This window comes from Rhodnius prolixus, unplaced genomic scaffold, assembly GCF_049639745.1.
Source record: "Rhodnius prolixus isolate KJV_2025 unplaced genomic scaffold, Rpr scaffold_6, whole genome shotgun sequence".
In the NCBI taxonomy this organism is placed as follows: domain Eukaryota; kingdom Metazoa; phylum Arthropoda; class Insecta; order Hemiptera; family Reduviidae; genus Rhodnius; species Rhodnius prolixus.
In genome coordinates, this window is record NW_027411634.1 from 36,344,312 (window position 1) to 36,370,490 (window position 26,179).

General features: G+C 33.3%; 1 protein-coding gene across 5 annotated transcripts in view; it reads left to right on the top strand.

The window, feature by feature from the left end:
• Window positions 1-329: 329 nt before the first annotated feature.
• LOC141460863 (uncharacterized) overlaps window positions 330-26,179 on the top strand; it is a 62,556-nt gene continuing 36,706 nt past the window's right edge. For 2 of the 5 annotated variants that reach the window (XM_074141283.1, XM_074141288.1), the window contains exon 1: window positions 25,031-25,276. The gene's annotated coding sequence lies outside the window, so the exon portion shown is untranslated. Of the gene's footprint in view, window positions 670-11,812; window positions 11,956-25,030; window positions 25,277-26,179 lie in introns of those variants that run through there. The other 3 variants (XM_074141284.1, XM_074141285.1, XM_074141286.1) reach the window with 3 other exon arrangements.

Here is a 26,179-nt window from a genome sequence, read left to right on the forward strand (position 1 = left end):
GTGGGGGTAAGTTTATAGTTAATAAATAAAATAATTGACCTGAAGACCACGTACTGGTACTTAAAAAAAGAAATTAACCATTAGGGTGCAAGAAGGAGTAAATGGTGTACTTTCTCTGGAGTTATATGGAATTACTGGATCAAGTTGTTTATTTGATCATTTCGGGAAGAGAGAATAATATTTTTTTTTTTTAGTACCTCTCCACTTGTAGCGCCACTGTTGTTACCTAAACTTCATTATACACTATAATCTCCCCCATTCGTACTCCTGTACACAGACATAGTAAACTTAACGTGTAGCTACGATATATAATACGCGTCGTGTCTTTGTGGTGAGGTGAAGTTCAAACCTCCCGATAAGTAGCAGTGGTAGATTCTCCCACCCTTTAATCATTTCTTTTTAATTCTAAAGCAGTAGAGACTGTACAGAGGAAATAGCCGTACGAACATATACACGTCGCTTGGTCTGTATATACAGCCAGTTCTTCGTTCTATTGTGACTGTAGTTGTCGGCTTCGAACAAACATTTTTTTAAAAGTTCGCATTTTCTTTTACTATAAAATTTATTTATTTATTTATTTATTAAAGTAGTAAAATCACGGCTAGAAACCGGAAGTAATTGTATATTATTTTTTATAATTCGTCAATCTACACACACTATTTTCTATTTGTGAGTAGCAGAATTTATATTATTTATTTATTTAATTTATACCTCTTAAATTGGTGGCGGGATAGTAGCCAATAAAAATTCAATAGCATTAATTTAAAATTAATTAATTTAATTTAAGAACAAACATTATGTGAATCCTCACTCGATATTCTCTCTCATTGCAATTTTCAATCTTAAAATTATGCATTTTCCAACCAAATTTCTGAATTCTTACTAACATCACTTTTCAAGGAAGCCCTATGGGTTTTTAATCTGGGGTCCAAGGACCAAGGGGCTCAATTACCTATTTTTAAGGGGTCCTCGATGAAACATATTGAAATGGTGACTTGAACAAATAGATATTTTTGTAGATATGTATCTCGAGGTCAGGTGCAATGATTGAGCAATAACAGAATATCAAATGCTTTATAAATATTTATTTTAAATGTTAATAATCCATAATTATGACTTTTTTTTAAATGTATGGCAGTGGAAAGTATAAGCGCAGCAGAGTAAGGTTTCCAGAATATAAACTAACCCTATATTTGCTTATTAGCTTATTTCACTTATTATTTACGATAGAAATTTATTTTCACAATTAAACAATAACGTTTAACTTTTAAAAATGACTTGAGTTGGGATTCGCCAGGTTTTAGAAAATATAGATTTATTTTTTCCACATGGAAAAATTAAATCCGGAAAAGCAGATAATCATAATCAAAAATTTTAGTTTCTGTTATTGCTTTATGGAGGAGGAGGTGGAGGTCTGTTCTCTTTCGCCTTACAGTCTAAGGTCCGTCGAACACAAAGTTAGGACACCCTGCCAGATGCTTGCTATTATTTCGTGCACTTTTTCACGATCAACCCCTTATATAGTTGTCTTAGCCGAGCAGTTTTAATTATATATAAGTGCAAGACATTTCAATAAACAATAATAGTACTTTAGAGGGAAAAGCCTTCCCACACTCTCTTTTCCGGAAGTGGCATTAATTGGATCTTCGGGGCAAAATGTTTTAAATAAAATTTACTGGATCCTATTGTGGACAATATGGGGCATCTGGGTTTTAAAATAATTGTAGAAGTGGTTTTCGAGATAATCCTAGGAAATTTATTTTGTAGAATTGTATTTCCGGTTGCCTCGTTTTGATTAAAGCTTTATTAGTAGCGTCCTCGGTCGGCGGCTAAGCGAAATATCAAATTGGAAGCTTACTAAATTTTTTTAGTCGCATTGAAAATCCGCCTTAATACAATAACTGCTTCTCTTTTACTTAATAGAGAAAGAGAAAGTGATAATATAATACGAAACTTGGAAGAAATGGAAACTATAATAATTGAGGTAAGTTGGACATGTCCAATAGAAACTGGGACGCTAAAATAGAATGGTAGATTGTCTTGTCACACGCGCCGCGCAAAATGAAAAGCGACAGTAGTACCGGCATTATGTAACTGGGTGCGCTGTTAACGTTCTTCAGTAATAGTGACAGTTGGTATCTCTTTTATAGGGTCGGGATTTTTTTTTTTTTTTGTTGGTATTTCTGTTTTTTAGAATAATGGTATTAAGAAATGGAAAATAGATTTCTATCTCTCTTCATGGGAGTTTTTGTTTAGATTTTTCTACTACAGGAAGAGGAAGTGTCATTGTACATCGTAATCGGGCAGTTTTCAATTTGACTTTTCGCCGGAAATATCTGTTTTAAGGTCCCCTTGGTCCGTACGTATTCCCAATAACTATTAAAATGAAAAAATAGTTAAAATATTATATTACGCCTAAGTGCCTACAAAAGACGCTACCCTTAGAGTTTTCTTTAAAAAAAATTATTTAAATTAGGTCATTAAGGCGTTATGAAGTGTTACTACCTCTCTGGTCATCGTCAGGCTTCCAGACGCCTCAAATGTCTTGGGAGGATTAGTATAGTGGGAGCTGAAAGGGTTCGGTTGAACGGATTGGAGCTATTTTGGAATGGAATTTCTGATAACGGAATTCGGCTAAGTCAACGGACACGAAGGGAATTCTTTGGTCAGTGTGATTGGTTAGGTTAGACCCTTAAAAAAGGCATAGGATTCAGGATTGTAGAAAGTAAATGTAGAAAGGATACTTCCGTGAGGTGGTTAGATTCGCACTAAAGTACCATTCTTCTATAGAGTGCTGTCCTACTTCTTGGTGACTGTTTGGGGTGAGGAAGGCGTACTTCTTGGTGACTGTTTGGGGTGAGGAAGGCGGGCTAAGCGTATTGTTAAAATCGAGTTTAAAAGAAATTCCTAAACGGGAAATTACTTCTTTACTCAATGGATGCTTCTCTTTCCCGGAAATGGCTCAAAGGCTTTTCACTGTAAGGTTACATTTCAGTGTAATATACGGTTTTATAAACTATAATGTTGATGAGAATTAAATATGGCGCAAATATCTCGAATTTACAAAATATTTATTTATTTAGATCGTTGAAAATATTAGTAAAAGTCGAGTGCATGTTCAAACCAGAACTGTCTTCAAAGAAACCAATCTCCATTAATTGCAATTGCACTTGAAATAAAGGTTATTAGTACTTCAATTCAATTGGTCCACAAACTTCTAGCGTTCGTGCAGGCGCGCTAAGGAAATTACAAATTAATTTTAAAAAATACTTAATAAAACTGTTTTGTTGGAATAAATGTCAATGACTGTGAGGAAAAATTTAATTGAAAATAGTGGAGGTTACTATTAACCAGGTTTAAATAATGTAGTAAAAGACAAATACTTTATTGGCTGATTATCTTTCTACAATTGCGCATAATGGCTACATTTTGTTTGATTGGGTTTTCTTTTTAATATTATCTTTTTTAAAATGATTAAATTGTTTAATTACAAAGCATTACAACGAATGTTTTTAATCAAATTGGCTGGGAGAGGGGTAGAAGTTTTGCTTAATTTTAGGTCAAGGTGGTTTTTACCAATGACTTTTATCTGTGCAGCGTGGTAGATTTGTTTGTTTGTGTCTTTTTTTTTTTGTTCAGACGAACCTGTTTCGTCGTTTAACCATTTAATTTTTTAATTACTCAATTAAACATGAATTGCTTTCAAATTTTGGTAAAAAAAAAGGTTTTTGTGTCATTTCGGTTTAGCTTTGAAGCTAAATCTAGTTTCTACAAGGAGCTTATCCAGTTTAGATGGCAGTTTTATGTGCCAGTTTTCCCAGAGGATGTTCCAAAATTATGATCCTTGGCATTCAACTTAGATCCAATTCAGATTTGTTCATTATTTTGACAGGAAATTCTTTGGATCTCAGCATATTAATTGCATTTTCGAAATAGCCTATATTTGATCGAAGATCTAAATCTGCTGAGTTTTCTATTGCGCATTTATTTTTTAGTCTAAAGGTAAAATGTTTTTCTTTGATAGCGAAGTACTTTTGATCTACTTTTGAAAATTATAAGGGAGCCATTCTTCGAAGGGTAACTTTAGATAACCTGTTTTAATGGGCAGTAAGTGAGAACTTATTACATCCTGTTGTATCTTCGTAAGATATCTTCTCTGTCCTTAGTTGTCGTTACTGTTTTAGCTATAAGCGTATTATCTACTTTGAAGTTGGAAATAGTTTTCGAATTTTATAAAACACATTATTCATTGATTTTTGCATAATTCTATTGAACTATAAGTATTTACACAAATTAATTTAAGCGCTAAGGTACGCTAGACCCGCAAAGCTAAGATGTAATGCGGTACTAGTCTAACCCTTGGATTTTATTTAAAGGTTAATATAAGGAATTTATAGTAAAGTATGTTAGGCGGTTATAGGCTAGACCCGCAAAGCTAAGATGTATTGCGGTACTAGTCTAGCCCTTGAATTTTATTTAATGGTTAATATGAGAACTTTGTAGTAAAGTATGTTTGCTAGTCGCCTCTGTTCTAATTACCTACCTAATTTGATAGTTGAACTTTAAAGCTTGCCTATAAAAATAGGCATTACTTTACTTTTTTTTTACACAAATTATTTTTAAACCCTACACTTAAAAAAACTAACAAACGAAATCGCCTAATTATTTTCAGCTAGAAAAGAAGGTCTGTGTTGTACATTTCCTTCCTAGACATTAAAACGTTTATTAAATACTATTTTTGTCTATAACTTTCCCCTATAATTTCATTCATCTACGCAGATGAAATGTTCTGGAAATAAATCTATAATTTTTTTCAATAAATAAAATTATTCACTCCCAGCTGGTAAAACTATTATTCACGTTACGAGTTTTTATAACTATTTACTGCAATTATTAGCAAGTAAACGTTTCGAAGTATTTTCCACAAAATTAGTTTTCATGTAGGTCTATTACTTTTATTTGAAACCAAAGCACAAAGCCTTCTTACTGCCTTAAAAGAAAGGGCATCTGCTATTCTAAATAGAGCCTTTGGCCATATACTTGAGGAAGTTCAGATTTCGGATGCATTATTCAATGTTAAGAAAAGGTTAGTTTTTCAGGGAGTTCTCGTATTTGTTTCAGGCGCCACGGTAGTCCCTTAGCAAAGCTAAGCTGTATTGCGGGTTAGATTCTTGGTCTAAACCAGGGGGTTTAAATTAATGTGATATATTCATTGTCAATTTCATTGTCACCCAGAAAATAAATACCTAAAATGCGTTACTTAACTTTATTTATTTTTTATGTCAATTTATACTCAGTTAGCGTGCATGGGATGCCATCTACTCTAAATAACATATCCTAAAGATGCGCGAATACGCGATTAAGAATCTGACTTTTTCTAATTGCAGGCCCAACCATGAATTCTTTTCTATGAATTTCAGGACTATAATCCATTTTCTGGATTCATTTGGAGGAAATTAGACTCAATGACGTTTTGTAAGATGAAAAATTATACATCAGGAAATTTCCCAGTTAGAAGGTTAATTATTAAACAGCGGAAATTTAAAAGATTATGAAGGCGTGCACGGCTCTGCACCATGAAGGTCGGAAATTTTAATTACGTGTAAATAATTAGTTCTTAAATATTACTCCGCAATAATTCACAACTTTGATTATCTCTTTGTAAAAATTACGATTTTTTTAGGCAAGGAAATTTCCGTAAATATACCGAAACTTTACGCGTTGATATACAAGGGACTTTGCAGTGACTACTGGAAATTACATACGAAGTTCTTCTCTACCTTACGGTGGGTTAGAACCCTATCATTTTACACTATTAGGAGTTTTCTTTTTAGGAATTTAACATGAGTTACTGACATTGTCGTGCTTATTTTCTTTATAAACATTAAGTACTTTTTCTTTGCAAAATATCTCTTATTCAAACAACGAGCTCATTAAAAGAATTATAAAATAATAAAAAATACTTGGATCTATCTGCTCACTGGAAAAAAATCTCAAAAAAGCTCCAAACTCATTCCGATTTTCAGTAGCAATTGAAGCTAAACTTTCTATCACATTGCAATATTTCGCCTTTTAAGAAAAAAAAACCACAGACAAAAGCATATAAAAAATAACAGTGCAACCAACTTGTCTTTGTTAACACGAAATAATGTTGCAGAATTGTTGGGAATCAGTGCGGCACAATACCTGTATTGCTCATATAAATTCCACCATTTTCTTTACTCTAATTCTAGTCATTATTATATTATTTATGAAGTAATATTTATTTTATTTTATTTAGACACTTGATTTAAATTAATTACATATTTTTATAACAGTCATTTAAATGATTACTTCCTACAGTCTTACAGTGTGCAGTAGAGCTGATGAAAGTACATAGATCTATTTAACGATTCAGGTGGCAGTGTACAGAACTATTTAACACCTGCTTTTGTTTTTAAGTGAGTCACCAGTATTTGGTGATCTTAGCATCATTTATTGTCTTTCTCTTACTACAGTTAAGGAGACATTTTTTGATTTCCCAACTACATGTTTTTCACTTTTCCGCCCATTAGAAGCTATAATAATATTCAGTGTTCATGGGAAATTCTTATCGTATTAATTAAATCATTTTCCGTGCCTGATTTCTCTTATTAATGTTATTTCTGAACTCAGTTACTAAATTTTTGATTCCTTGACTTCCTATTATAACTATTTCCGCTCTATTTCATTCGTTGTCCTTCGCATATTTAATTTTGACAGAAGAAAGCTTTTATGACGTAATAAATTTTCATCGTTTCCAGTCACCACCAATATCTCAGATATCCATATTATTCTTGTCTTCAAAATTTAAAATCATTTCTTGCATCAAGATTTTTTTTTTACGGACTTTAAAAAATATACTTCAAAAATTAACATTTAATATTACAAATACTTATATATTAAATACTTCTCGATTTCTTTAATGCATTACAAATTTTGACATTAACAAGAGACATGACCTCATTTATCTTTCTTAAAGTAATCTACAGTTAAAGTATTCGTATAAATGTTTTTTATTTATCTTATGACGTCAGAATGTTAATAGATTTTTTTTTTTTGGTTAATGATTGAGTTTTGAATTGATCAGGATCATTTATTAAAATATTCTTGAAATCAATCTTATTGCAGCAGACATTTCTAAATTTGGTTGTCGAAAAAAAATAAATGTGCGCTACATTAAGAAGGCGCTTTGTCATGATTATCGTTCAATATTGCTTTAAAATTTAGCGATTAATCATCGATTTAATTAAAAAATTAACTAAATTAAGCTCATCGAAGGGAAAGTATTTTTTTTTAATTTTCTTTTAAATGTGGAAATGCGTAATTGTTAAGATTGCTGATAGATGTCACCTCAAGGGTTGTAAATCAAATTAATAATTAGTCAAATGAACGTTTATATGTTATCGTATTTTAGTAATCAATTATATAGAGTTTATGTGAACCTCTTTGGGCCGAGTAAAGCAAATAATGGGTTGTTTTTAAAGACATTTTATTGGTTAAAAATTAATAATTAAAAACTGGTGCGAACGTTCAACGACTTTCTCACAACTTAAAAATGACATTTTCTTTTTATAAACCTTAATGCGAAACGAAATTTAGAAAACTAGCAATCAATTTCGAGAAAAATCTTAAATACTCGTTTATTTTTAAATTCACTTTTCTCCCGACCAAGTTGCCTTGAATATTGCATGTTTGAGCAATAACACAAATTTATTTGAGCGTTTTCCTGAAAATGTACGAAACAAGACAACGTAAATTTCAATCCGCAATTTAGAAAATTTAAGCCAAATTTAATAAATAAAATATTGAATAAAAAAAAGTATTATTTTAAGTTTACACAATCATCTTATTGTTCCAAATTTCTTGTTATTGTTTTTTATTTAAATTACAATAGTTAAGATGGTAATAGGAGGACGATGATGATGATGATTGTAAGAAATAGTTACGGTTGGTGATTATAGTTTACCTAACTATCTCTAATTGAACTAATAAAATAGTTATCTTTATTATGTAACGAGATGTAATCAATCTAAATGTCCTTCATTTAGTTTAAACAATAAGACAAATACACTTAGTTATTTGTATATTAAAAACAAATCATAAATTATTTATAAGAAAATGGCATCACAAGTCATCTTCAGTAGTTGTTTAATTAGTGTATGAAAATAGGAAGAAAATAATTGGCATCACTTCCGGGGAAAATAGGGATAACCTAAAAAAAAGTCTTACTTAAAAAAACAGGAAATCTCATTAGAAATTCAAATTTAAAATTGCACTTCGCTGCCAACATGATCCTGATAATAAGCTTATGAAGAAAAAGAATCAGTTAACCGGAAGTACCATTTCACTGACTTAATATCTGGGGGGGAGGGATGAGATTAGCCAAAGAGGATATTAGCTTGAAACCACCTCTGAAAGCTAGCGAGCCAGCTTTACTTGTGACTTCTGAAGCAGTCGCTGCCGAAAACCACCTTTGAAAAGTATCTTCCAGTCTAATGATTACCAGCGAATTAGTTTTTCGTCTTAAAATCAATACCTTATCGAATACTACAGATGTATCCGGAATTTTCCCATTGACCCTGAACCTCCCTTCCCCAATAGATGATTATACATTTTGAAGACAGATACATGACTTTCAAAAAATTTCCAAATTTTCCACACATAGTTACGTAACAGTAGTGATGGTGAAGATACAAGTGGTCGTGATGTACGTGAGTGGGTAAGGAGGCACGCAGGAAGTGGATGTAAATAATTTTTTTTTTTTTTTTTTTTTTTTTTTTTTAAGAAGTGATGAAATCTTGACGAAATACTTTATTACTTCTGTTTGTTCATTTTAAAGAAAGATAAAAAAAAAAGACTTGATTTCTCACTGGCCTACATAGGACTGTATATTGCAGTAAAATTGCACTTTGTAAGGAAGGGAAGTCACGTAAGATCTCAGCACGAAAGTGCATCGCGAACAGCTCCGCCTGAAATTCTCTAACTAGCCTAACTTAAGGTTACCGAAGTACCTAAGCGCTCAGTTTAGCACGATATAACTCGGTTTTCTCTTCTTTTACGGTCTTGGCGCCGCCATTGTACTTGGCAGATTCGCCTGAAACTGGCAGTCTATGCTTCCTTCCAAGCTTCTCTGATCCTTTATAAGAACTTTGAAAGAGTACTTAAGCTGTATTCTGGAATATTTCCTGTGAGAAGGAAGACGCACCAAAATTATATCTGCCTCCAGCTTCTTCTAGACGTTGAAGCGTCTAAATCTAACCGAATTAGCTCGCTTAGCAACATCTCCTTTAAGGGTATCCTAATGGAGAAAAGCTTGCTTTCTTGAAGCTCGCTATTTCGCCAAGACATCAGCCTTCTCATACCCAGGGCCATGTTACAGTGGCTCGGCACCTATTGCAGTAAATATGGAGGCCTCTTCCAATCAAACCATTCCCTCCCACTTGTACTCGAGGGCCTTATCATTACTGTTCCCACCTCCAACCATCAGAACCAACCAATAATACTACGAAGCTGACTCGGCCATCATTTAATAATACTCGTAACTTCACCTTATGGTCACACTTTGGATGTAGGGTATGAAGTTGTGAAAGGTCTTGAACGCCGCAGAGAGGTGCGACCCTTTTCACCCCCCACATACATTGAAAAGGATTTTCACATTTATTTGGGACTCATTTCCTTGGAAAATTAACATTTCCAACTTATCTCTAAAGTGCTAAGTCATTAAAAAATTTGCAATCCTGAAAACTAAGTAATATTAAAATATTTTAAAGCATCAATGATACTAGATTATTTAGGTTGAAGTACCTGGTTTTACCGGAAATGGGATCATTTTTTAGTTAGAAAGAGTTTTCCTCTAATTTAGTTCAAGGGAGATATTATAGAGAGGGCGTTACTAAATCTCATTCAGATTATAACTAAGCCCAATGTTATATGGTGTTCATCTTTTAGAATTAGTTTTAATAAAAGTTGACAATTGCCATCATTATAATAATTAAAGGCAGAGAAATTTCTGGCAGTGATTCGTACCGGATGTTCTTTTAACTGTCTTCATGCTTGAGTCTGTGCAGAGAAGATTCGAAATTCTAACGGATATCCTGTTGAATTATGAAAATAAATTGACCGAACAAATTAATAAAACGTGGCAAAGCCTCCTAAATAAATAACATGCCAATAATTAGACAGTATTAATTTCTGTTAAGACCGAAGTAACGTCTGTTGTACACTTTCACATCTCTTCAGGGCAAATATTATCTTCCATCATTACATACAAAACTGGCTTTCATAAACATAGATATTAATCATTCTTATGGTTTTAACATTTTTTTTTATTTTGTGACGTAATAACTTTTATGAATCACAAACGTTTTAAGGTTTTACACGTTTTATTTTGTAGTATGTTTCCTTCGAATCCATTTAGGTCTAAAAAAAAAGAAGCACTATACTACATATCTTTCATATATTATGCAATATCAACGCATATAATTAACTTTGTCTTGGTATTCTATGTAGGTAACCAAACAACTCAACATTTTGATTCATGGTCGTTTATCAAACAATTAACCAGGTAATAAAATATGTGGGTATTGGGGTGGGTGGAGAGAGGAGAGCCTATATAACTATTTAAAATGCACGTTCGCGATTCTCATATGCATATGGAGGTTTCCTAGGTAACCAAGGGGAATCCCGAGTTAATTTTAAACCAATGATATGTTTGATGTTCTGATGTTCAAAAGTGATTTTTGTAACTGGCGTAATATGGAAACCTTTCTACGTACACTGTCTTTAACTGATGAATCATGGCTGAATAATTGATTGTCATCATTTGAAAAGTTCTTTAGATTATAGTTGGACTATTTAAAGATGCAATCATAACGACTATAACAACGCAATTGATCCAAGAAAATATTTAATCCATTCGGTCACAAATCCACCTTACTTACAAAAAAAAAGTAATCCCTTATTTTTTCAGCATTTTCAAAATAACTTTCCATTAAATAACTTTTATTACAATTTGTAGAAAACCACTTTTTCGAACTCAGCGGACTTCAAACGGTTTTTGTTTTTGTGAAAACTCAAAATTTAAAAACCAGACGATCACAATAACTCTTAGTTAGTAGAATAAGAAAAAGCAAATAGAAAATAACTAATTAATAAATAAATAAACAAAATCTGTAAAAACAAATGAAAAAAAAAATTGAAGGGGGGGAACTGTTGCTCAAATTTAAAAAAATGAAAGGTTAACAACAGGTTGGGTAACCTTTGTTAATAAAGTAACTGTTCCTTCATATATATATAAATATAACTTTCCATTGTGGGTTGCCACACCTGATGATTTAAACAATATTACTAAACAGGTCTAGATCTTCTTCTGCTTTGTTGATTTCAACATTTACAAAAAAACAAAATCTAGTAAGCTTTCCAAAAACTCTTCTAATAATCGGATTTCTTCAAAAACTGGAGTACCGGAAGTGGAAAATTAAATAATATTCAGCCGTCCCAAACACCGCGAGCTTAAAATTTGCTTCTTTTTTTTTTGTATTCATGGGACCTCAAAACACTTAGGATCAGCTGAAAAATCATTTCCAAAATTTAATACGATTGCTTCACTTTCTAATGAAAATAAATCGATTAACCAATTTGATAAAACAAAAGATAGGGATTAGAATTCTTTATTAATAGAATCTCTTGAATATTTGTCGCTATTATTTGGTCAGAATTAATTATATTATGAAATCGATTTTTAAAAAAACAAAAAAAATCTTTATTTTTTGGGCAACTATGGTTACAAATTTCTCATACCCCGTCAAGGTTAAATTCTTTATTAAAATCTTTTAGAAAACGTTAAACTTCTTTAATTGAGCAATAATCAGAGCCAAGAAATGAGGTAAACATTTTGGTCAAAACTCACTGGACTTTCTGTTAAAGTAAATTTACGTGAGTAAACTTTTTGTAAAACTAGGAATTTGTACTGAAAATATAGTTGACTTCAACACTTGTTTACTGTCAAAGGAAACGTGACGTCAGTGCTCCGCTAGAATCAAACAGGTGCCGCTTATTAACTCTACTCACTCTTGTACTTAACTTAAAGATCATTATCCTAACAAAATATTTCAAATACAGATTATAGATCTACACGTGAGACAACAGGAATTAAACTACAGACTACTCAGGAGGCTCCGAAGTCCTAAATCCACCTTGACGATACAGACAAACTCTTGCTTTACAAAACATTACATCGACCAAAATGGGGTCGAATTTTCGAATGTTTATGAGGCGGAATTGTGGTGCTCCGCTAAACCTTCTGATAGATAGACGAACTGAGAGAGGGGAGAGAGAGACAATAAAACTCCTTTTTCGAACTCAAAGGACATCAAAACCAATAGTTGCGGTGTAATCGGTGATACTGTCTTACTTCGAAGAAAAAGTGAAACTAAAAACTTAGTCATTTATCATTTTCCAAGTTTTAGCTCCAGAAATAACCTAAATATCACGTTTTTAACCGATGTAGGACAAAAAAAAACGTGTAAAAGACATTACGATAATAAAGACTTCCTCCCATCTTCACATTAGTAACAGCAGTGATTCTGATAACGATCAATTTGCAACATAACTCGGATGGATCCAACGTGCAATTAACCGTTCCAAATGGATAGTTCATGGGGAGAAGAGGAGCTGGTTATTTAATTATTATCTTTTACAAACTAAGGGGAATCACGATATAATTGTTACATCCATCGAGCAAGTAGCTGGATGCACTTTTCTTCAGCTAAATAATTGCAACTTTGATCATTATCACTTGCATTCTATTGTTTTATCTCACTTTATTTTTAATTAACTTTTCTTTTCCACTAAGTGGGGAATAATGCTGCTAAAGAGAGAGACTTCTCTCTAAAGTAACACATTGCTGAGGTGTAAGGCATTGTGTCTTGGATGCTGCAAAAAGATAAATCTGTAGCGGAAAATTCAGAGTTTGAAGGAAAGTCCACAAGTGGTAGTACCGCTTTCTTAAATTTGAAATGGATTTAGAATTTAGAAAGGGCCGAACTGCTCTTACAGGATCTTTGTCCTTTCCTCTCTCCTGTCCTGGAAAATAATTTTCCACTTAGTGATGCTTTTTTTTCTTAGTTTTCTTGTGTGGGGGGACGGAAACTCTCGTGAATGTTTTCACCAGATTATTTTTTTGTTATGTACGTTTTTTGTGGCTCGGTTTTCAATGTCATCCTTTTTGAAGTGTTCTCTCGTTCCAGACATCATCAGTGATAAGGAAGTAAAGGTGATTCTGAGAGCAACTTGTCTGGACAATCACCGCGCTAATCACTTAAGCTTTTCCGGTACCTTGAGATGAAAAGAAGTGTGATTTTCAGCCTCCTGCTATTTTATATATATTCTTTTTTCGCACAGCCTTTAGTCAGGCTGTTTTTTCTTAATTCATCTTGCTTTCTTTATATAGAAAATTCAATCTTGACCTGATCACTTTTTTTTGCGAGAGACTACTTAGAAGAAAAAAAGAAAATTATAAGAAATAGCGGGTCCTGTCCCACTCTGGTGATTAATTTTTACAAAATGCAAACGCAGAGATACAAACAGACAAGATACGATGACGCGTTCTGAAGGGAAAGTGCTTACAGTTTTAAGTAGGAGAAGTGGCAACTCCCGACGAGGGAGAAAGTGAGTCTGGAGTAGAGTTACATCATGGTACCAGGTACCATCGTCTGTCCGTGCTAGGTATCGTATACCATCGTCCTGTGTGTCTGGGTTAGCCTGTTAGACAGCCAGTCTGGTCACAGTTTTCGCGCTAAACATTCAGGAAAGATTATTACATATTTTAATTATTACATATTTCATTTTTGAATCAATCAATCAACTAAAATGTAACAATTATGTAAACTGCACAAAAAACATGTAATATTGCAGACATTACGGTCATTAACTGGTCCCTAAAATATTCTGAATATTATGGCACTAGATTCATCAATCAATCAATCAATCAACTAAAATGTAACAATTATGTAAACTGCACAAAAAAACTACATAATATTGCATACATTACGGTCAACAACTGGTCCCTAAAATATTCTGAATCTTAAGACACTAGATTCTTCAGAATCGAATTAAATTTTAATTTTCTCTTAGCCATAGTGAGAGAAATAATTGCAATCGTGCAAATTTTTCTTGAAATCTTGTATGTCTTGTATTTCGAACATTTTTCCAAAAAAAAATTCCACCACTAAGGATTCGCTGGCAGAACAGGGATTCTCAAGATTCTGGGATGAAGTCTGGTTCCCTCTAAAGTATTCTATCAGTAACTTGAAAATTTTTAAATTATGAATTCTATTTTAAGAATCAAATTCTTGCGTGCAATCTCCGAGGTAAATCACTGTCTGATCACCAACAAGAAGATAACCCTTAAGGTAGTTTCCCTCCTTCTCAAGACAACCACTCTAACCAAACACTACAGCTGATTTACTCTGTAAATTTATTATCAATACTGATATACAACTGATTCTAACACTATTGGAGACACAATTCTATTAATGTCGTTTACAACCGATATTATAAATAGTGCTGCACGAGAAACGAGACCGAGACGAGACTTGAGCAACCGAGACCGAGACCGAGATCGAGACATGATATATATCTCGTCGAGAAATCTCGGTCTCGTCTCGGTTTTTAAATATTAATTTTTAGCTACAAAATTATAAAATTGTGTTCTTTATTAATAAATAATCATTACGGGTATTGAATTAATTATTAAAAGATACGATTTTATTATATATGTTCAATAATAATACATCTATTTGACTTCGAATTACATAAGTAAAGTAAGCAAAGTAAAGTAATCGCCTATTTTTTCAGGCGGGGCTTTACGTCCAACTACCAATTAGGTGTCGCGGACGGAGGCGACTAGCAAACATACTTTACTGTAAATTTCTCATATTAACCATTAAATAAAATCCAAGGCCTGAGACCGGGAATCGAACCCAGTACCACAATACACATTAGCTTCGCAGGTCTCGCACCGCTCGGCTACCGTGGCGGCCCCCTTCGAATTACCTAATTTTTACATAAATTCACTAAATTTCACTATTCATATCATTCATTCATTCAATTTCATAAATTTCACTATTAATAATCTAATACTTTGAACTTAGATATTATTTGAATTATATTTTAGAATTTTAGAATTAATGAATTTGAAAAAAAAGACTTTCTATGCACCTAAAAAATATTGCCACAAATTTTCGTTTTTAAGATACACTTTGCCCAAGCATTGATTCATAAAAGAGCTTTTACTGAGTCAGAAGTTAGAGAAGATCTTCTATTGGTCATTATCATCGCAGCTTGCGAAAATAATCTTTCCGATGGCACTGAAGTTGCACAGATACTAAAAATATCTTTCGCCATTCTAGACAAATTTTTGAAGGAATTCTTAAGGGTTTTTCACCATTCTAAAATGTCAACGTCTACTGGTGCTTGGTCTAATTTGGTGTAATTAATTATTTCTGTCTTCCATGCTTCGGTGATATTTGCTGATTTTTGAGCAAATGGTGCAAAAATATTGATGCAGTCGTCGTCGTCGTCAAGAGGTGAATCATCAGATTCTTTATCTTCACCAACAGCCATAACTAATAGAGCGGGAAGTTTGTTGGGAAGTGTATTTTTTATTTCACGAATCGACTTGTTATAGCAGGCAGATATGTTATTTGGGTCTTTCATTTGGCGCGTTTTTAACATCTTTTTGAAATTATATAAAGATATATAACAGTAATAGTAATATATGATGCATTGAAGTGTAAGTAGTCTTCTTTTACACACATTTTCATTACCAATATATAAATTAAAATAATTATTAGAAAATAATAAAATTTTTTGAAAAGATTATTAATAGCAAACCGCTTTTAATACTTAAACAAAAATTCAAAAAAACCGAGACCGAGATATCTCGACGAGACCGAGACCGAGATCGAGACTGCATAAAGTCTCGCCTCGTCTCGGTCTCGTGCAGCACTAATTAGAAAGTAAAGTTAGATTTATTTATCAAATTAGAAGGCGCCCAACAAAGATCTTTTGCCCTAAAGTTGGAATTATGTCGAACTTTTTGTATTACAAATACCACTATAACCTTGACTTTATATATAACCTCCCTGTACTAATATATCGTAACAGCTGTTCTAATAGCGTATGACCTAATATTGTACATTCTTCATATGTTTATTTTCCGTTTACTTTTCTAAACGTTTCTCAAGGATGAATAAGTACAATTGCCTAATGTTATAAATTATTATTATTTTTAATTTAATTTTTAAAAAATATTTCAAGGAATTTTGGTAAAATAAATGATTTGGAAAGTCTAAACGCCCAAAATATTTTGTAATTATTTTTTTTGCGGTCCTTGATCTACAAAAATCTACAATTTAGCACTATTACCACCTTACCACCTTACCTTTTAGGAAATAAATCGACATTGAATTGACAAGGGTTTGTTACATTTAATTAGTAGAATACTGTAAAATGAGTTTTAAATACTTAAGGTAAAGTTAGCGTAAACATACATACAAACTTCTGTTTCCGCAATTTAAGTAATTAATTTTTTCTAAAAATTGGAATTTTTACTAAAACCATTTTTTTTTTACTTTGATATTATAATATGCGCATTGAACTTTTGAAAAACCTACGGCGACTGTTTGAAAAATTACTGAAAACTCGATAAAAGTCTCATTTCACTTCCGCTAGACTGACATTGTCCAAATCCGAAATTTGTTAATTTCATATTCATAAAAATTATACAGGTGTTTGCTCTGAGCAATTTCTCGAAACGGTGCCTTCTCTGTAAATATTCCACAATGTTAGTATTTTCGGTTAAACTGAATTTCGAAAATTGAGAATCTTCTTTTTTTTAGATTATTATTGCTTCCTCAAGACGGATGTCCTAAGGCATAGTATCTAGACGAAAAGTGAGCCCATATTTTACAAAATAAAACCCTTAAATTCGGTCTTCACACTGGTTACCTTTAAACCTATACGTATACCAGTCTCGTTACAGTACCATTTCAAATCTATCAGAGAAAGATTCTTCCAACCAAATGGTGTCACTTTAAAGATACTCAGTCTGCGGAGCACAAAACGCAAGCATTTCCTTAGGTGCTTTGAAATTGTGCCACAAACGCAGTGGATTCCTTTTTCTTACCCTGTTCTTCCAGAGCCTGCCAAATTACGTTTAAATGACGTGCTGGAGATGCATGTTCTGTAATCTGCCTGGGCCATTCTTGTTAAGTAATAATCTTCGAGGAAGTCCTTACTTAGCCTTCAGGTAAATCTCCAAGACTGGGTGTTAAATTGGCATCATCTCATTTCCATTACTGTTAAATTCACTGTCTTTAATCGAACTATTTTTGCTCTTTGATTGATTAAACTTGGTGAGGAAAAGTGCTACCCAGGTGCAATCATCAGTAGTAGCCACGCTGCCAGTTAAATAACTATTATGCAAATTAGGCAAACAAAACGGCTGATGGAATTTCCGTGAATAATTTATCTACGCATCTTCCATGTTTGTTCTTTAATAATAATAAAAAAAGAACGAACAAAGAAAACATCCTCTGACATGGGAACAAGGTTAGGCACCATTGAAGATAATAATGTGAGAAATATTTTATTATATTTTAAAGAAAGTGCCAAACTATATTATAGTTTGATTATCAAGGTTATTCGGTCAATTATAAACACCATTTTTATTGCGTCTATAGACTTGAAAAGGAAAACAGGAAAATCTGTATAAATATTAAAAGAAAAAGTTTGATTATCGATATTATTAATGATTGCCCTGTACATTTGTATAAATCGAAACGTCGGTGAAAAAAGAGGTTTTTCCAAATTTATGACTGTTCCTTCATATTGAAAACAATCATTGAAATTATTAAGGTCGAAACATATTTATCGATTTATTGTTCATCATATTTTATGTTGTCAATAAATAAAATAAATTCGTTCAATAGATTTATTTATTATGTAGTTCAGCTACATTATATAGTCTCTTATGTAATTACAATTTCCACACAAGTAAACCACATTCTAGTCCATAAATCTGTAAGTAGATGTTGCCCAATCCAAATCACTAATTCTATCTTTTTTATTAAAGATTGGATTAAACCTTAGCCATCATCGAATTGCTTTCAATCATGAAAACAAATAGAAAAACCATACTTTCTTCTATACGTGGTTTTGCTTCCCCTTTGAGAGAGTGAATGTATTGTTCAGTCCATTTCTGGAAATAACAATCGATTATTATTGAATTTTGTTGCTTACTACATCTTAGATGAATATATGGGCTCTATTGAAACGAATTTAATTATAGTTGCCTCTTTTTGCTCAAATAATACGCTCCTTTGCTGCGGCGTTATATGTTAGTAGCCCAGGTCATTCTGGCTTATCAGCTGTCCAGAAATGGAGTCTCCCACCACTCTTCATTGGCTCAGAATATTACTAAGGGATCGTGCGGTTAGCTGTTGGGTAATTACATTGGAAAGAAGTCGAAAAATCCTGCAAAGCATGATATTTAACACGCTAAGAGTATTATGCCCGATCTAGTGTGAAACTAGAACCTAGGGCAGGGGTCGGCAACCTACGGCTCGCGAGCCATATGCGGCTCTTTGGATGTGAAGCTGCGGCTCTTTAGTTCCATACGCAAATATTATTTATTTTATATATAAAAAAAAAAAAAAAAAAAAACATTTAAAAATCGTCCTGAATCGATTAACGAGGATTAGGCACCGATTCTATCTCTCAGCCACTTGTACTCGCTTATCACCGCACCCCTCCCCTGTGACACGCGTCGTTACTGTAGTCAGTCCGTCGGAAGCTCTCGATTGGCGCCGTCGTCGGATGTTTCTATGTACGTTTTAATTCGCTTTCGACGCAAGACAATTTGGCGTCTTCACCAGTGTTTTGGCTGTGACGTATAGTTTGTTGTTTCAAGTAAAAGAGTTAGAAGCGACTTATCTTCTCAAAGTTATGTATGTACATACACATACGAGTATATAGGACTGGCACCATTTTCATTCAAACACAGGTTTAGTTATTATTTATTTGTTTATTTACTTTGCAATATGGGAAAATAAATATATAAAACGTTTAAATGGTATTGAGTATCATAAAATAATAATTTGTGAGTACAAATGGTCTACAGAGTTGTTTACATTATCATCCTTGCGGCTCTTGGTAAGATTTATTAAAATTATTTTAGGAGAAACGGCTCTCTTCCTAAAATAGGTTGCCGACCCCTGACCTAGGGGATCCTGAAGCTAGTTATGAATCACATTATTCCACAGCATGGCTTCACAGCCCTATTATTTAGCCCGGAGTTTCTATGTGAAACATGTCAGCAAAAGGAGGAAACGGCTTCACAGAGTAAAGCGGTCACTGATCAAAATCTGAACCGACTGAACAAATATCATTTCAATTATAAACAATCAAACAATAATTTTCTCCAAGTGCCTTTATAATTAATAATTAATAACTTCGTGCAAATTTGATGTTAAGATCGGAAATGCATTGTATATAATTGCATAATCTTAGTGCTCCAGTTTCTAAACAATTAAATTCTTTTCACAAAAATATTGAAAGAAAAAGTAATGCAGCATATGATTATCTCCAGGTAATTGTTTTGCGTTATATTTCCGGTCAGTTCTCTTCGCGATTTACATAATATGTCTGTCAGTTGTTTATAGCATGAATGGAACTGTTTATGTAATTGATAATCGAATTTTTTAATGGTTCAATGTCTTGGAATAGAGGCTGCCGGTTGGGCGTATGAATGGTGTATTGTGTCTGTCAGATTATCTCCAAAACTGACCATGCTTATAACCACTACAGTCAATCCATTTCCTTTTATTTGCCCTAGTTAAAAGATTTTTCTGGGTAAAATTGATTTAAGGGGGATCCAGACCCTTAATGATCTGTTACGTTGAGAATCTGTAACAAGCAGTATCACGGTGTACTGTAAAGGTTTCTGCAAAAGGACAATGTGGCTCCCTAAAGAAAATTAGGGGTAGGTATCTGTCTCCAGGGAGTAACTATCCCAATCTGCCGACTTCCTGTATCCTGAAATTCACCAAGACAGTCTGGTTGGTTACTTACCAGGATGGAAGGGGTTTATACGCTCCCTAGTACGCTCCCAATTTTCTAATTTTGACTAGTCATCTTTACATCTTGAGAGAGGATTGCAGGATGAGGTCCATCGTGCAGATTAATGCTGACTAAAAGCCCTCGCCTCTCTTTCAACAACTTCCCTGGATGGCCTGGTTCCTTGGATCTGGGGCAGCCATCCTCATTAAATATTGAGAAGCTTTGGAGGAGTGCTGTGGGCGACACTAGAGAGTGATCCCTAACCGCTTACTCCCCACTCTATCTAGCACTTCCTGGACAGCCTGGAAATTTACCAGCTCTCTGTTGAAGTCACGAGTAAGAGTCTTCTATTGAGAGTTACTTAGAACACTGATGAGGAAGCTCTTGTTTTACCATCTGTTTTTGCTTAATTCTCTTGTGTGATAGGTAGATGTTATTGAGAAGAAATATTATCATCTGGTTTTACGTTAGTGCGGACATATATACGAAAGGATATAATGTAAAAAAAAGAGGAAGTAGACGTAAAAATAACATTCCTGGTGACCAGAGGGCGGGAAGTGAAAGGCGATCTAAAGAATGTGTAAACAAAGAGGACAATATACTTTAAATGCAAGAAACAAATATAAATAAAAACACATAGAAGCAAGAAAGTGTCATGCATGACATGTCATAGCATGTATCGGTTACATATGTTATCGTACCATGTAAATATGGCCGCAATCAATCCTGGATGCTGACTTCACTTCTACCTTCATCTTTCCGATTGATCAGCTTCTGCTATAGGCTGAAATGAAAGGAAGTTCCATTTATTTGGAATTTGCGCAGTAAATTTTTACTACCTCTTTAGGAAAAATTACCAAATATATTTCCTGATTTAATTTTCTTCTTTTTCGGTCTCAATTTAGCGAAACCCAATACAATGGTTTTCCAAAAATTCCAAACAACTTACAGCTCTATTTTATAAGATCTCTGACTAGACAGACATACGTACAGTAAATTGTTCTGAAGTGAGACTAGTGGTAAGAAGTTCTCTAAGTTGGACAAACGGAGCACCATGGTCCTGGATTTGCAAAAATCTTTCAGCATGAGATCATTGTTGCAATTGTTGCACTGCCGATTTGGTAGAATTGTGAAGTGTTCATAAAGAAGTTAAAATCTTTTGCGGACAGTCAAGATGCGCTCAAGATGATGATGATCAAAGTCGTTTTGGAGTTCCAAATTAGGGGGAAATTTAGAGGAAGGAAGACTTTGCACAAAAGAAGTCATGAGTAGAAATTTTTCTACCCTCAATACTCTTCTCTGTTGTGGGTAGAAGGCAGTGGATTGGGCCGGCTGGGTTGGAAGATCGTCATATCCGTTCTATGGTCTTGAATCGGCGATGGAATCGAATTAAGGATTCGAGGAATGAATTGTAATTAAAGTTTTTATGAAAATCAAATATTTCAAAGAGAAATGTAATTATTTATTCCAGTTAGATTTTTTTTTTAATCCAAGCTTACGATAAACTTGTGTAACATTTAATGACCTTAAAAATAATAATCTGCTAGTAGAAGTATCGAGTATTTTGTATAAAACCATTTGCGGACTGTAGGGAATTTTCACACTAGTCATCATTATTTTATGACGTATAATTCAGTTATTCTCCGAAAAAAAAATTACAGAATTTACAAAAAAACAATAATAGAAGAGACAACAGATAAAAATTGGCTACTGCATATAATAATACCAACTATATTTGTCAAACAAATACAAATACATAATGTGATATTGGCCAATATTACAACATTATCCTAAAGAGGCTATGCGTACATCCTTTCACTTGAGGATATTCAACTATTGGCATCACTTTCGCTTAACTTGGCAGGTTTCAACATGTCGTATCGATGGAATTAACGAAGTATTTGAAAATTTATTTAGCTTATGGTTAAGTGAGGTTACTACAGCTGTGCAATTAGATTTGCATTAAGGTCGTTCTTTTCTTTTTAGAATTTGGCGAAATATTAAATTTGAATGGCCATAGTCGCTTTTTAAAGTCTATGGTTTGTTATTTTATTTTTTTTCTTTTTTGTAAAGCACTATGAGTAGACACAGCCTTGGTGCTCTAACAGCAGCTTCATCATGGCAAAAAATCTTGATCCGCGAAGGCTTCCTGGGCACAAATTGTACGAGAATTCAGTTTTACTGTTCGAATAAAGAAATAACTTAGGCCTTCTCTAAAGCCTCCATTTAGTCCATTAGGTTTATGGACTTGATTTTTAGATCTTCGACTTCCTAAGCATATACTCCAAGCAATAAATGGCTGTTACTTACTCCTTCTCTCCTATACATTTGTTCATATATTCCTCTCTCTCTCTCTCTAGGAAGGTAATCAGAGCATGAAAACTTCTCTTTCACGTAAAGGATTTATCCTTCCCTATTACAGACAGTTGTTTTTTTTTTTATTACGTAATCTGGTAATACTTTCATGGTCATATTCAGGGTGGGGAAATACGACGAAGGAAGGAATTTCTGGCGAAAGCAAAACGATTTGACGCTTCAGTTAGGAGTGAATACCAATTCTATTGGTATACGTAGATCTCAATGAAACTCACCATATGATATCTTAAAATTTTGTTTAAAATATTCGAAAATATTTCATGTGTTATACAACCTTCCGGTTGAACTAATAACGGACATTGTTGTGTGTGTTTTTATTTTTGTAATATTAAGTTACTATAAATTAATATACCTACTCGTAAGAAACTGAAATATGAATGGGATAATGATGTTATTTCCTCTTATTCTTCTAAAAGGGAGTGTTGCTTTCGTACAGATTTCCTGTATTCACCGGAAATATCTGTTTTGAGATCTCTGACCACGAATCACTGCGTATGATTCTATGTATTTATTAGAAATAATTATCTCTGAACAATTAGCCAATCAAAATGGAGTAACGTGATGTGAAATTTAGGGGTTATTATGGGCGTTTAAATTGGCCAATTAAAAGGCTAGGATAGATAGGTAGCCATTTTAGGCCACACCTCTATTACTAGCCTCCATCACTAAAAATTGAATATTTAACCAACAAATCTATGAATTATGTTTTTAGATATACAAATTTATTATTTACAACTTTATTATGATTTTAAATAAATGAAATAATTAAAATTTCAAATATATAGGACAACCAGCCAATGCAACTGACTTAATCAATAAATAAAAAATTGACCTTGTAAATCGCATGATTGGCTAATGTTTAGTGAAAAAAGTATAAAGTACTTATAAACCTCAATAAATTGACCTGCATGCCAAAAACTGTCGAATAATCTTACATACTGCATACGTCACGTTAAGTATGTACGTGTGTCCACTTGCTTCATGACGACGGCTGGCGCATTTTGAGAATAATAATTGTGACGTTACAAGGCCTTATGTACAAACTTACAATTTATGTAGATATAGTAATTGTCTTTTGAATCTAAAATACTGTACAGAAAAATACTGAAGGGAGATTAAAAAAAAAAAAAACTCTGCTGAATTATGAAATCTATCCAGAAAAATCTATAATTTAGAGATACTTATCCTCAAGGACACTTCAATGTGCTAAGTTTAGTGTTTAATAGATGACTCAATTCCTCCTATTTGTATTGCCAATATTGCCCGTTATCTTGGGCTGTATTTAGACAAAAGATTGACTTGTAAACCGAACTGAGGTTAACAGGAGCTATTGATTACTTAAAAGACTACTGGACCAAAGATCTAATCTTTCACTTGCTAACAAATGACTTGATAAACCCTTCTACACTAAAACCAACCTGGAAGTACTGTATTGAACTGTAGGTTTCAACGAAACGCTCCAATCTTCAAAGAATCCAATCTCTTCAGCCTAGAATTCTAGACACTCCGTTTTAAGCTTCATATCTACCATTCACACAGTCATAGAAATTCCGTATGTGAGAGGCTGCTCGAACTCTCTATAGATACTTTCATCAGAACTTACCATCTCATTCCAATCCTCTTGTCCACCGTTTATCATTCCTCAATTTTCCAGATCATCCTCCTTGACAATTAAAACGTCAATGTACACGCGATTTTCTCTCTCATCTGAAGAGAATAGTTAATCCTAGAAATTATTTAGGGAATATTACCTCTGGGTAACTCCTCCCCTCAGTTAGTGAGTGTGCAGTAGTATCAATATTATGGTCATTGTAAGCACCGTACGCTTCCTTTTATTCTCCTAAAACACATCTCCAGATGTTCTATGGACGGCTTTCTTTGGGCTCCACTCAGATAGCTGTATAACATTCTCGGCAATGGAATAAGTTCTCATACCATCACCGAGAAAATTAAAGATAGGATTCTGTCCTCTTCTCAGTGGGCTTGGTTGTGTTGGTTCCACCTGTAGACTCCTCATCTATTCCGCACAGGCATCGCCATAGTCCTCTTTAAAAACTACTTTTGAAAACGGTAAAAACTTTTCGATTACAATATTTATGAGGATTAAAGAAAAAATCAAAATTAAACTTACTGGTAATCCTTAGAGTATCGTCCTTAAAAAATCCTTTCCAATGCTATTAAAGCAGCAATTTTGATCTCCAGATTGCTCTTATTTTTTTTTTAAGGTATATTAAAGGATATTTCATTACTTAAAGTAGATTAACATGGCCACCTCGCGCAAAATCATTTAGTTTGTCCTAAATTTATTTATTTATTATCTTAACAAATCATAGCCAACTTTATATCTATTGCCGTTTTTTCTTTTTTTAAGTAGATTACATAACTATATGATACGTGTCCGTATGTATGTGAGTGCGCACAAAAGAACCTTGTCAAGTCAGGACGACGGTGAAGGAGAAAGTGATTTCTTATGACTTGGCGTACCCACCAAGTTGGTAACACTGACTATACTGTCGGGGGAAACAGTCCACAGTCTACATGTAGCCTTCCTCCATTACAGTTAAAGCACACCACCATTATAACCTAATCCAGTTTTTTAATTCAATAAGGCAGTGCAATTTTTTTTTTCCAATTATTGTGCGCTTTTTTTTTTTTTAAATTTTATTTATTTATTTTTTAAATGTTTTTAATTGTGCCACAACGATAGGACTGTCCTTGATTTATTAGGTTTTTCCTTAAATTAGGATCGCCAACTAAGGTATTTTTTGTTTTGTCGTTTTCAAGCATGTATATGTACGAACAGATCGCTATGTCAGAACCGGGGGAACGTAATTCTAGTTCAGTGATTTTTCTGGGCAATCAAAAGAACCTAATATTCCTAAATTAAAAGTGCCCACCAAAAATATAATGAAAAGACGTGACTTTTACAAAAGAAAAATATGTTTACAGCAATCGATTTCTGATATGTTACTCAGGCTTCTAACATAGCGAAATTTTTAGGGCTTAATGATTAGTAGATTAGAAAAATCATTATTTATAAGATCTGCTATTAAGAGAAACTCCAGAATATATATTTTTTCTTTTAACAACATTATTTTAATTTCTATGATTTTAAGTTCTTCCGGTATGTACAGATATCATTACATCCAGTATGTTTTAAATCCATATTTTTACGTAATTTCAGAAAAAAAAAGTCTGTCGATTTTCCTCTTAATTAAGAAACAAAGTTGTATTTTAAATTATACTTTGAATACAATACGATATCGAAAATTACAGTCGACCATACATTAGGGTTAGTTTTCTTGATGAAAATCGTAAAATAGGGTGGATAAATTGTGTAGGGGAGGAGGAACACGAAGGGACAAATTCGGATTCGAATTTGAAAACGGATTGCTGAGATCCAAATGTTCAAGTCTTTTTACTAAGGAAATATATCAAACCAAACTATGAAGGTTCATTGGCATGTTTTGTAAAAATAAATAGAGAGGGGATTTTGTTTTAGCGTAGGCAGAAACCAGCGGTCTCTTAACTGTTGTTTGATGACGTCATCATGCAATATTGTGATTCTGTAATGCAGGTCTGGATTGATTTAGTTCAATAATCGAGTAAATTCTACTCCTGAAGAAGATTGCCTTCATTACAATTAATGATGATAAATAGA